Below are 10,900 nucleotides of genomic sequence, written 5' to 3' on the forward strand. Positions count from 1 at the left end.
CTCTATCCAGGTAAATAATGCAAGACTGTTATTATTACTCATGGGCAATGGAGAGAAATTTTCTCCTAAGGTTACTCCGGGTTTTCAGGCATAGCAACTACCACGTTGCAACTGTAGCCTACTGCTACTAAAGCCAGTAAAAAAGGAGATCACAGACTGGACCAAGGAGAATACATAGCGTTTGCTATCATATCTTCCAAGATCTCAGTGTCTAAGAATTTACTGCTGGAATGCTGAGCTTTGCTTTGTCAGCAAAATACCTCCAGTTTTCTTCAAGCAAAACTATGTTTAATTTAAACTTTAGCAGGTTTGCTTTCAAGGCAGGAGCTTTTACCAGTCCATCTGCCACTCACTATAGTCATAGGCATCATTTTATCTTTCACTTATTTGACACACTTAGGATACTGATACAGTCACCAATTTGATCATGTGAATATCTTTGAAAGCCAGTCTGCCAACTTTGTTTGGAGGCTGTGCAAGACTGAAGACGGACATCTACTGGCAGAGTTTGGTACTGTAATCTCTAAAACAAAGGCGGCGCAGGCTCTTACGGCTACATCAAGTCAGTGCTGTCACTCGGAGCCACCTCAAAAGAGGCAGCTTACATCTTTGAGACAGATTCTATATCGCAGGTTAGCCATGGGTGTCACAACATACTGAGTTATATTAAGCATTTTAAAGAGAAGGTCAGTGTGTTATTTGACCTAAGTGCAGCAATCATATATAAAATGTTTGTGTTCGTGTAGATTCTTGCACATCACGCACACACGCAGACACAACGACAACAAACAGGAATCAAACAGGAATTCAGTGCACAAATAGTCAGACGGTACGTCTTATATCTATCTTTCCAATGCGGTCTTGAAGCCCTGAGAAAATACTGCCCCCTGACCTGGCTGGCATGGCCACAATGAAACAGCATGAAAGATGGGCTGGAATGCCATTGGAGAAAGCAGGGGTTCAACACCACTGGCACAGAGAGGGCTTAGGAAATGTGGAGAGCCCCCCCCCCCCCCCCCCCCCCCCCCCTATTTTTTTGGGGGGGAGAGGTGTACTTGTGAGAGAACTCTTAAGCAGCACAATTCTGAGGTGATGTCTGGCCCCATTCAGCTACAGTAAAACAAAAAGGACTGTGTTTTGTTAGACAAGCTTTATGGGTCTTTTATTAACTGTGTGGGAAGTTTAGTCCCGTAGCTTTTACACTTTGGTGAGATTAAAGTTGGGAGAATGGGTTGAGATCACTCTTTTGGCAGGAATGCTTCGGCAAAGAGGCGTCTTGCTGCTTGGACAAATGCTCAGTTTTGTCTGCAGTATATTTAGTGCTCCTCTGGTTTAACCAAAGGAAGGAATGGCATGTTGAAATGCATTTATTTCGATATAATTCATTTTGTTTAAGCTTAGTAAAGTTCAAGACTAATATCTGTTTTATTTTAACTGCAAGTAAGGGGTAAGGTTTGCTCTTCAGATGTATTGCTAAGGGATAACAAACAATAAATTTTCGAATCAATTCATTTCAGATGTTTACTCATAAAGAAATTCAAAACGAGCATTTTTTGGTAGTGTTTTCTTGCGTTTATCTCATCCCCTCCTATCCACTCCTCCGCTGACCCTATTCTCACCCTCGCCGCACACTCATATATCCAACAGGCCGGCTCACCCCCTGCCCCAACACTGTGCTGGAACTGTTCTAAAGCTGTCAAAACACCCAGCTTCTCACACTCCCTGTGTCCACACAGAGTTCGCTTTAAGTGCACACCCTCCCAAAACTCTAACAAACACACACACTCTTAACAAAAAAACAGCCTATGCAACCTATTCACTGACACAAGTAGGTCAGAGCTCCAGTGGGTCTTGCAAACAGTCCACCATCACCCTGGAACTGATAACGATATCAAAGATTAAATTCTACCTTCGGCACTGACTCACACACACATATCAAAGCACACACACCAGCAAACATTACACTCCATATGTGGATCTACAGGATGAGAGCATTCACTTGTGTGTCTAGCGGGATGATTTTGTCATACAATTTTGTTTTAGAGGTGAGGGACAAGAAAAAAAAATGTGGCATTTGCTTCTCTGGGAAGAAAATTCAGATATGAAAGGTCAAAGGTGAATCTGGAGTAAGTGAACGTTAGTGAAACGAGCTTGTGGGAAACTGGCATTTCTACAGTACATGATTGATGGTGGGAAAATATTGAAAAAAAAAAGCTCATAAATTCAAATATGTCAGTTTTTTTTATTCCCACTGTTAAGCTCTGTCTCTTTTTTCTCTCTTTCCCTCACACAGACACACACATACACAGAGTGGCATGGAGAAGTGGCTGAGTGTTGCCAGAGCCGGCACCCTGGCATGAAATAGAGTGTGTTTTGTAACAGCCGGCCTATTTGGCGATGGGCGATGGCACAGTGTGAGTTTACGTGAAAAACATTTAACGCTAGATAAGGCCTGAGACAAAGTATAAAATGAGGCAGACAGGCAAGGGCGCAAAAGAGGAAGTGAGGGAGAGAGGCTGGAGGAATTGTTTACTTGCGAAGTTATCAGTAATATGCCTTATCATGAGCCAGCTGGAAAACTACATGTGTGGGACCAGTGGTCATTGCTTTATTACACGCTAATGAAGACAAGTCACTGCACTGCTTGTGACCGAACGAGTGAAACCTTTAAAGAAAGCGACAATTGATTGGTCAGAAGATATTATAGACTATTAAAATGCTTAAATGGTGTTTTGTGTTAGGGAGACATACTTAGTTATCTTTTATGCCTTGTAAAACAAAAACTAAAAAACAACAGCTATATTTAAACGCACACACACACACACACACACACACAAACACACACCATGTTGCTTGATTCAGACACGTTAGCATTTTTGAGACTGTTTTTTTTTTTTCTTTTACATGCACACTCGACCACCCCCTCAGTCTCTGGAAGGAATAAATATAGACTAATTTGTTTGAGCTGCTAAATTGCTAAAGTTCAAGTTCTGCAGCAGACCCAATATAAGAGGTAAAACTTTCTGTTGACATACTTGTCTGCAGCTATTATTCCCCCAGTGTCATAACATGTGGGCCGGCAGCTTGTTGAGTCTGACTGCTTGGCTGCAGAAAAATGTTCAACGACTTTAATACAGATATATTTCCAGGTCAAGTTTGTGCTGTTGATGCTGGTGGGCCATGATGGTTGAATATGTTGGGAATGTGAAGTGTCTTTAGGACAGGGCGAGAGGCTGGGAAAAGGAAAGAGGAGGAGGGCGGCACCACTGAGGGTTTATTGTGGGGAGAGAGGGGAAGGTCTCTTTGTTTAACTGCCTGCTGTCTGTCTGAGAATAAACAGACCTCTGATTATGATATTAATGCCAACTTAAATGTTTCACAGTGTGGTGCCTGGCTTTCGCAATGAAGTGCCTGGAGTGAAAAAGAACACGGTGCTGTATATTCCTCGCTGTCCTCAACTAGCAGCCCTAGAGTGCCAAAACGACCCAGTTAGAGCAATGCGGCATCTAGCGCACCCAACCACAACCCCATAGCCCATCGCAACCACCGGCAGATCATATTCAAGTCAAGTTACTCAAGTCTCTCTGTGGATATAGTGTCTTTGGCACAGCCTCAAGTACCCAGTACTCAGTTCTAAGTAAAAACACTTCAGTGGCAAATTCCAGTGATTCCATCGGCTTTGTGTTTGCTGAATCGTTTTCTTGTTTTAAATTCCTTGCTTGTAAGCCTATTTTATCCAAAATCACAGCCTGAGACAAAACAGCAGTGAGTGATAGCCAAGGTGGATATGGGGTTTTGACATGCAGAAGAGTGAAAAAGTAAATTCTTGAGTGGCACAAACCTTCTGCGATAAAGACAGACTATGCATCTGCCTTTGAAGTTATGTACTTCCTGCATTCTGACTTTGGGGGATTGAGGTTGCACAGGCATGGCTTACTGAGCTCCAGTGCATGCAGTAACAGATAAAGATTTACAAAAAAAAAAGTTGGCTTTTGGTTCAATTCAGGTTTACAGGAGTATGTGCACGGACAGACAAACAGCCTCCCTGATGCTCTAAAAAGGCAACCTTAAGATCATATATGAATGCAAGGAAATACACATGTACACTCTCTGCTGGACAGACACACAGGTCAACGGAGGTGCCTCTTAAGCTGTAGCTGTCAAGTGCCAGGGCTAATCGTATTAAGGCTCTCTTCAGCCGTTGGTCCGAACTCTTAAAGTGATAGTTCAGTTTGGTGGAAACTTAGCCCTATTTCTAACCTAAACATATCTGTACAACCTGGGTGTTTTTTAATTTTACCAGGGCTGGCAGCTTTTTATATAAGGCGTCTCTCAGAAAACCTGAGCACAGGTTGATACATAAAGAGTCCTTTTTACTAATTTGTGATAAATGGAGCATATATTATGCTCCAGTAAAAAAAAAAAAAGATTACTTTAGTTACCATGACAGGTGATGGCTAAGCCGATTAGGACCCTAAGGATTCATAGGCTGTGCAGGTATCAGGGTATTACACTAGTGGAGATGAGTTAGGTACTTAGGTCAGGGGGGCAGCAGGAAATTATGTGAAGCTGGGGTGTGAGATTCAGGTTAAGGAACGACACAGAGACAGATATGGAAATGGGGATGGAGGCTGGGAAGGAAGTAGGACCAGAGCTGGAGTAACTTCAGAAGCTGAGGGCAGAATTTAGGTTAGCACAGGAAACCAGTGTCAGGAGGCTTTAGCCTTGAAGGAGATTGACTCCTTTAAGCAAGCAACATATTTAGCATGTCATATAATTTAAAAATACACTTAAGAATAGAGAACAGGCCCAGGTTTAGTACACCATGGTTGATATGATTGATTTTTATTCTCCTTCCTGCCTTGAACAAGTTTAGTGTATAATCCATGAAAAATTTTCATTGTCAGCTTGAAATTGATATAATCCTTTTGATATACTGTCTTAGTATGCCCTTTAGTAAATCCATCAGCAGGGATCAGTGATGATCTTATCGGGAATTACTTGGAAAGTGTTGTATATAGGATACTGTGTTACTTAATTTTAATAATATTGTGATGGCAGGGAAAGAGTAAGCAGATCGGTTGTTAGAATTACATTTTTATATCCTTTATAAAAGAGGAAACGCCACCCATTAAACAGGCATGGTGCTGCAGGCGTAGCACTTCTCGGTGATCCGTTGGCACATTTACTTAAAGAGATTCTTTTTTTTCTTTCTGAACAAGTGTTGAACATTAGTGTGAGATTACAAGTCCAAGAGAAACCTTTCTTTATCCTTTATCAAATGGACTAAATATTTGTATTTATTGCATAGGTAACTGTGGTTCACCATGGTTGCCTTGTTGATAGTCACTGCAGTAACAACATTATTTGAGAAATCTATTGGCAGGAATGAGAGAAAATGCCACCAAACACTAGAAATTAATGATGCATTGTAAAAGGGAAAAGTATTTAGTGCTTTGTAATAGTTTTATGGGAAATATTTAGGCTCTCTCAGCCTTAACGCGCCCAGCCAAAATGCATGCGAATGCAGATATTTATGTTGTGCAGAGTGCTATGCACTACACCGGGCATTTAAGAGTTTTATTGACCAGCACTTTACAGCAGATCAAAGGATGGAGTCTCTTTCGCAATACATGCAATCTATAAGTGGGTCTTGACATTTTCCCTACTACCCGTGGTAAGGTTAGAAGTATTAGTGACCTCTCTGAACCACATATAAGACTAAACTTTGGAGTGAGGTTAAGATCAGATAACTAACAAGAAAAGGGGAAGAAGAAGGAAACTGGGCCCTTGAAAACTGCATGAATAAAAAGAAAAAAAAAATATTTTTGATTTTGTTCTTTATCTTGTACAAAAAGAAAAAAAGGTCCAATTCAAACTGCTAGGTTTAAGAATATTTTGAAAATGAACATTAAATTTAATGTTTCAAAGTTCTAAACTTGTGAGACAATAGGACAGAGAAGGGACAGAGGCAAAGGAAATGCTAAAGTTGTGAGGAGAGAGATGTATTTGGCCTCAGCACAGGTCAGTCAGTATTCTCAAAACAGCCTGATCAAACAGAGAACGAAGCCAAGACAAACACCTCTGGACTTCAGTCTGGCACAGAAAAGCAGAACTGTAGGCCCGCCGAGATCACACTCCACAAAGTCAGTACATCAACCCTGCTCACTCTGCAAAATACTGTGTATCAGAGATTCCTAATCTATTTGGCTTGCAAACACCACAGCTTAGGAAATTCTACCTATGAAAGCCCATACCACAGGTCAAACATGTCGGCTGGATTATGAGTTTTCATTATTTTCTTTTAATAATCAAAAATATTCCAACTGCTATGTGTGGCATTTAATTTGTTAAATTGTAAAAACATATAACTTTGTGTGTTCTCTTTTGAAAACTGAAAGATCCTTGTCAAATATTGTAAATGAGCGTGTTAATGTAACATTTCTATGTTTGATATAATGCACATTTTCATCCTCGCTTCCATTTTTCTTGCAATATCCATATTGCTATCAGCCTAATGCAGTATCCATCTGCTTCTATTTAAAAGACACTTGCTTACATAAAGAAACAGATATGAAGATAGAGAGGAGGGGAAGAGCATAAGTGTAAACAGCAACAAAAAAAAAAAAAATCACAGGGAGACTCAGAAATAGTCAGATAGCCACATTACAGAGCACCATGGCATAACAGGAAGGCCCTTTGTTGTGTTTACTTCAAATAACCTGCATATCATTTATCTAGTTGCGCTGCTCTGCAGAGTTCCTCGCATTGTATTAGAATTGAGAAAACAAAACAAAAACAAACGAATTGTTAGGTAAAACCCTTGCATCTCACAGATAAAGCATTTACCTCGATAGCAATGCATTTTTAATTTTATTCAGTTCAGCCCATTGAGTGGGTTTTATAATCCCGAGTGGTCAAAGCATTTTCTCAGGCAGTGCAGGTGGCATGTAATCCGTCAGCTGGCCTGAAATCTCAAAAAAAGAAAAAAAAATCATCAAATGAAGAGATATGATTTTCACCTAAAAGCACTAAATTGGAGTATCCTACACACGCTGCTCGGCTGTATCGCAAAGGAGGTCATCATGCAATCTCCAAATGCAGGAATGTCATTAAATAAGACAGCAAATGTGTGCGCAGAAACAAAGCTGATATCCCGTGTACAGAGGCATCCCAAAATAGTGATGGAAAAATCTATACTAGCGGTTCCTTTTTATTTATTTCCACACCGCTGTGCCATGGCCTGATGATACAACCAGCATGCAATTATCACCACGCACTGTGACCACATGTCATTAATTTGCTAAGCCATAGCACGGCCACACAAGTTTTAATCGTTTGATTAAGGGCGTGGGGTTAGGCTCTTTTGGATGCTCCACCATCAATGATACCAGCTAATCCTAGCCACTTGTGGGCACAGGTCATTTCAACCAAATAAATGTTAAGATGAAGCACAAAGATATTCTCTTTCAAAGATGAAACTAAAAGACAGCTGACCAGAAAACCATAATGGAGCTTAACAAGACTCAAGAAGTCAATATTTTTGTATAACCTGGCCTCTGATGTTGTTGAGTGCATTGCTATTAAGTATGTTGGGCCATTAAACAGGAATGAAGATAATAAAATGATTAAATATTTATGTTAACTCTGGTGATGTATTCCAGTGGGACAGAGAGAGACAGAAACAAAGACCGAGAATATTTCATTGCCAGTCAGTGCAACAATTTCCAAACTGTCTGCTTTAAGAAGACCACAGGTGATAAACCAGATTTTATTGTCTAACCCTTAAATTGTATTTTGTGATCCGCTGTGTCTGACCTCAACCTACATGACTCAGTGTTTTATTGTTTTTCCCCTCAATAGATTTAAATGAAGGAAAAGATCCCTGTATTGCAATAACTAAAAATAGAACATGGCTTAAAATGTCTAGCCACACCACATAATATGTGATGAGTCAATTTCCAATTTTCATGAGGAAACAAACCACAGACACTGCAGTCCTGCATACATCGCGTTTGCTTCTATCAGTTATCATATCTGATTAATTTATTCTGGAGTGTGTGTGTGTGTGTGTGTCCTTGACTGTGAGAAAGCGAGACAGACAGAGAGCCGAGAGAGCATCAGTCAGACATGCTGCATCATTCTGAAACAGCAAAAAATTGGGCAGCGCTCGAATAAATGGCACGTGGAGGGCGATCACGGGGCAACAATGTGTACGTGTCAAAGAAGACATGCAAGGAAACACCTTAAATACAGCCAACCGCACAAGCACAGGCAAAATTACAGATTAAAAATCCTGTGGTTTCATGGGTGGTTCAGCCAAGACTGAAGCTGGTCTGACCTGGATTAGCAGGAACGGCACCCTTGGGTGTTCTGCTCTCTGAGAATCTGCGTTTGGCTATTACTAGACGAGACAGATACTATATGTATGTGTCAGTCTGTTTATGTCTATACAGTGTGGTTTGGAAATGTTGGTTTTTGGAGTTTAAAAGCTTCACTGTGTGAGTCATTGTTTCTATATTTGTGGGTCTTGTGTTTGACTGCATTAAAAGATTTTTTGGATGCATCCCTGTGATGGGAAAGCTGCTAGAATGACTAAAGAAATAACTGAAAAATCATCTTTACACTGCAAGTGTCCTCTTTAAAACAAGTGGGGACAGAAATTGAGTGGAGGACAATGCTAAAATGAGCAAATATGTGTGCGAAACTTCAGAGAAACTCTCCTTTTCTTTATGTCACTTTCTGTAACCCAAGGAGAGCTTCTGGCAATGTAGGTGCTAATTGGTTTTTGTTTTTTTCCCCCCATCCTTAGTTAATGAAAGCCAAATTGCTGTTATGAATGGATAGACAGGCAGGAAAGGAAAGATGTGAAAACAAACAGGAAGATAAGGAGACAGAGTTCCAGGCTTGCAGGCATCGAAAATAAAAGACGCTAGAGATTACTGCTGTGTGAGCAACACGAGCTAGATTTATGGAGCTGCGCGGGCCCATTCGGGCCTGGGAGGTGCTTAGAGCGTCCTGTAGGCGATGCAAGGAGACAGCCACACCCACACAACTCCACACATATACATCAATAGCCAAAAGGCAACCTGTTATGATATGCAATGTCATTTTGTACTGCAGAACACGCGCACTCCAAAACATCATCGCAGTTTGGTCAGTCATATGATGCTGGAGCCAGTTCACCAAAAGGGATCGGCTTTCTGCCACAAATGAGAGGAGCAGATGCTAAAGAAAGATTTCCAGGGGTCAAATTGCATACAGCCTTGCACACATGCAAAACTATGCATGCATAATCATGCACAGTTGCACAGGAAGATGTAGTCGTCACAGTGATAGAGCCGTACGACCAGGACACAATCACAACACAAGCATGAACATAAATAGAGACGCAGTACAGCCAAGCCACCAAATGGTGCCACTTGGTCTCGGGAGAATATCTCGCCATCCTTTCCTGGATGCACATGCAGACACACACGCACCCAAGTTTCCACACAGCAAAATAGAAACAGGACAACAGGTTACAACGAGCAAGAGATGTGATTAAATAGAGAAATGGAGAAACTATAGCATGGGTTGAGGAGTGTAAAAGCAGAACAATCTATATGTGTCTCTGCATGCCAGACTGTCAGAGCCACTGTTAGCTCACGGCCGTTTCAAATATCAGTCCACTAGTCGTTTTTTTTTTTGGAAGTTTCTTTTCAGCTATAATTTTAGGTGGCCCTAACCTACCTCAGCTCTCTGGTAATCTGTCATTTTGCAGCCACACAATGCAGTGGCAGGCAGCGTTTCCTGCATGACGGGCACTGAATCCAAGGCACATCTGGAAAAGCCAAAATCTAAAAGTTAAAATACCACAAACAAAATGACTTTTGCAGCATAAAACCTTTGAAACCAAAAACCTTAATCGTATTCTTTCAGCAGTGATGTTGTGTAATATGCCTTCCTATCAGTGCAGCGATCTCAGATCTCTAGACACAACCCCTGTCAGCCCCTGGCCTCAATCCAGCCTGGAGCTATCTGAGGAACCACAAATGGACAAAGACACCCTCTCTGAATTCAGCCAGCTCTCTTATCTACTCTCGTTTGATCGTGTGGTCCTGTCCCACCCCGGTCCGTCCTTGTTGATGATACAACACCTTCTTATCCAAGTCTCGCACAACTAAAACATATTCCCTCACGCACAGACTCTCTGGCCTTGCAAATGTGTGTTTTGCTTCCCGTATGCATCATATAATGTAGACATTCAGTTTTTTGTACAAAAAGAACTTTGTTCAGATGAGCAGTTTCAATCTGTAAAGTAATCGCACCAAGCCACACTCGCAAGTACAAAGAAATCAGCGAGTGCTAGGGACACGGTGCAGCTGATTATCATAAGGCAAATGTTCAACATGTGGAAAGAGATCATTTCTAAAGGGATGTTTTGTTTGTTTTTTGAACAGATTGTGATGAAGAAGAAGAGCCAGTTGTTAACTTATCTGGTTTTTTTCTTTTTTTCTTTTCATTTCTTCTAATGAAATCGTTCCTTTATCAGCTTCTTGGTTCAAACAGAAAACAGGACAGATCTGAGAAAAAGAAGGGTTCTGCCTTCATGTTTACAATAATATGGAATAGGACTCTGTCAGAATTTCTCATTCTCACTCTCTCAGCCTGCTTTACTCTTTCCTCCATGGCCGAAACCTCTTCGTGTCCCTCTTCTTTGAACTCCTCTCCTTTTTCTTCCCTCTACAGCTCAATTTCTCCTATATTAATTTGATACAATCTGCTTCTCTTCTCTTCTCCCAGCAGACAAAGGCCTATGTTCTTTCTCACTCTGCATTCTGCTCTTGCATACACATTCTTTGCTCACTGACACGCCATTTAAAACAACAACAACAACAACAACCAGAGAAGCAGCCAA

The 10,900-nt window shown here is 41.1% G+C and overlaps 1 protein-coding gene across 4 annotated transcripts in view; it reads right to left on the minus strand.

Annotated features, from left to right (window-relative positions):
• Positions 1-10,900, minus strand: part of rhobtb4 (Rho related BTB domain containing 4) — a 39,665-nt gene that overhangs the window by 26,127 nt on the left and 2,638 nt on the right. The gene's annotated exons all lie outside the window — the stretch shown is intronic.

The sequence above is a fragment of the Aulonocara stuartgranti genome (assembly GCF_965226115.1).
Source record: "Aulonocara stuartgranti genome assembly, chromosome: 12".
NCBI lineage: Eukaryota > Metazoa > Chordata > Actinopteri > Cichliformes > Cichlidae > Aulonocara > Aulonocara stuartgranti.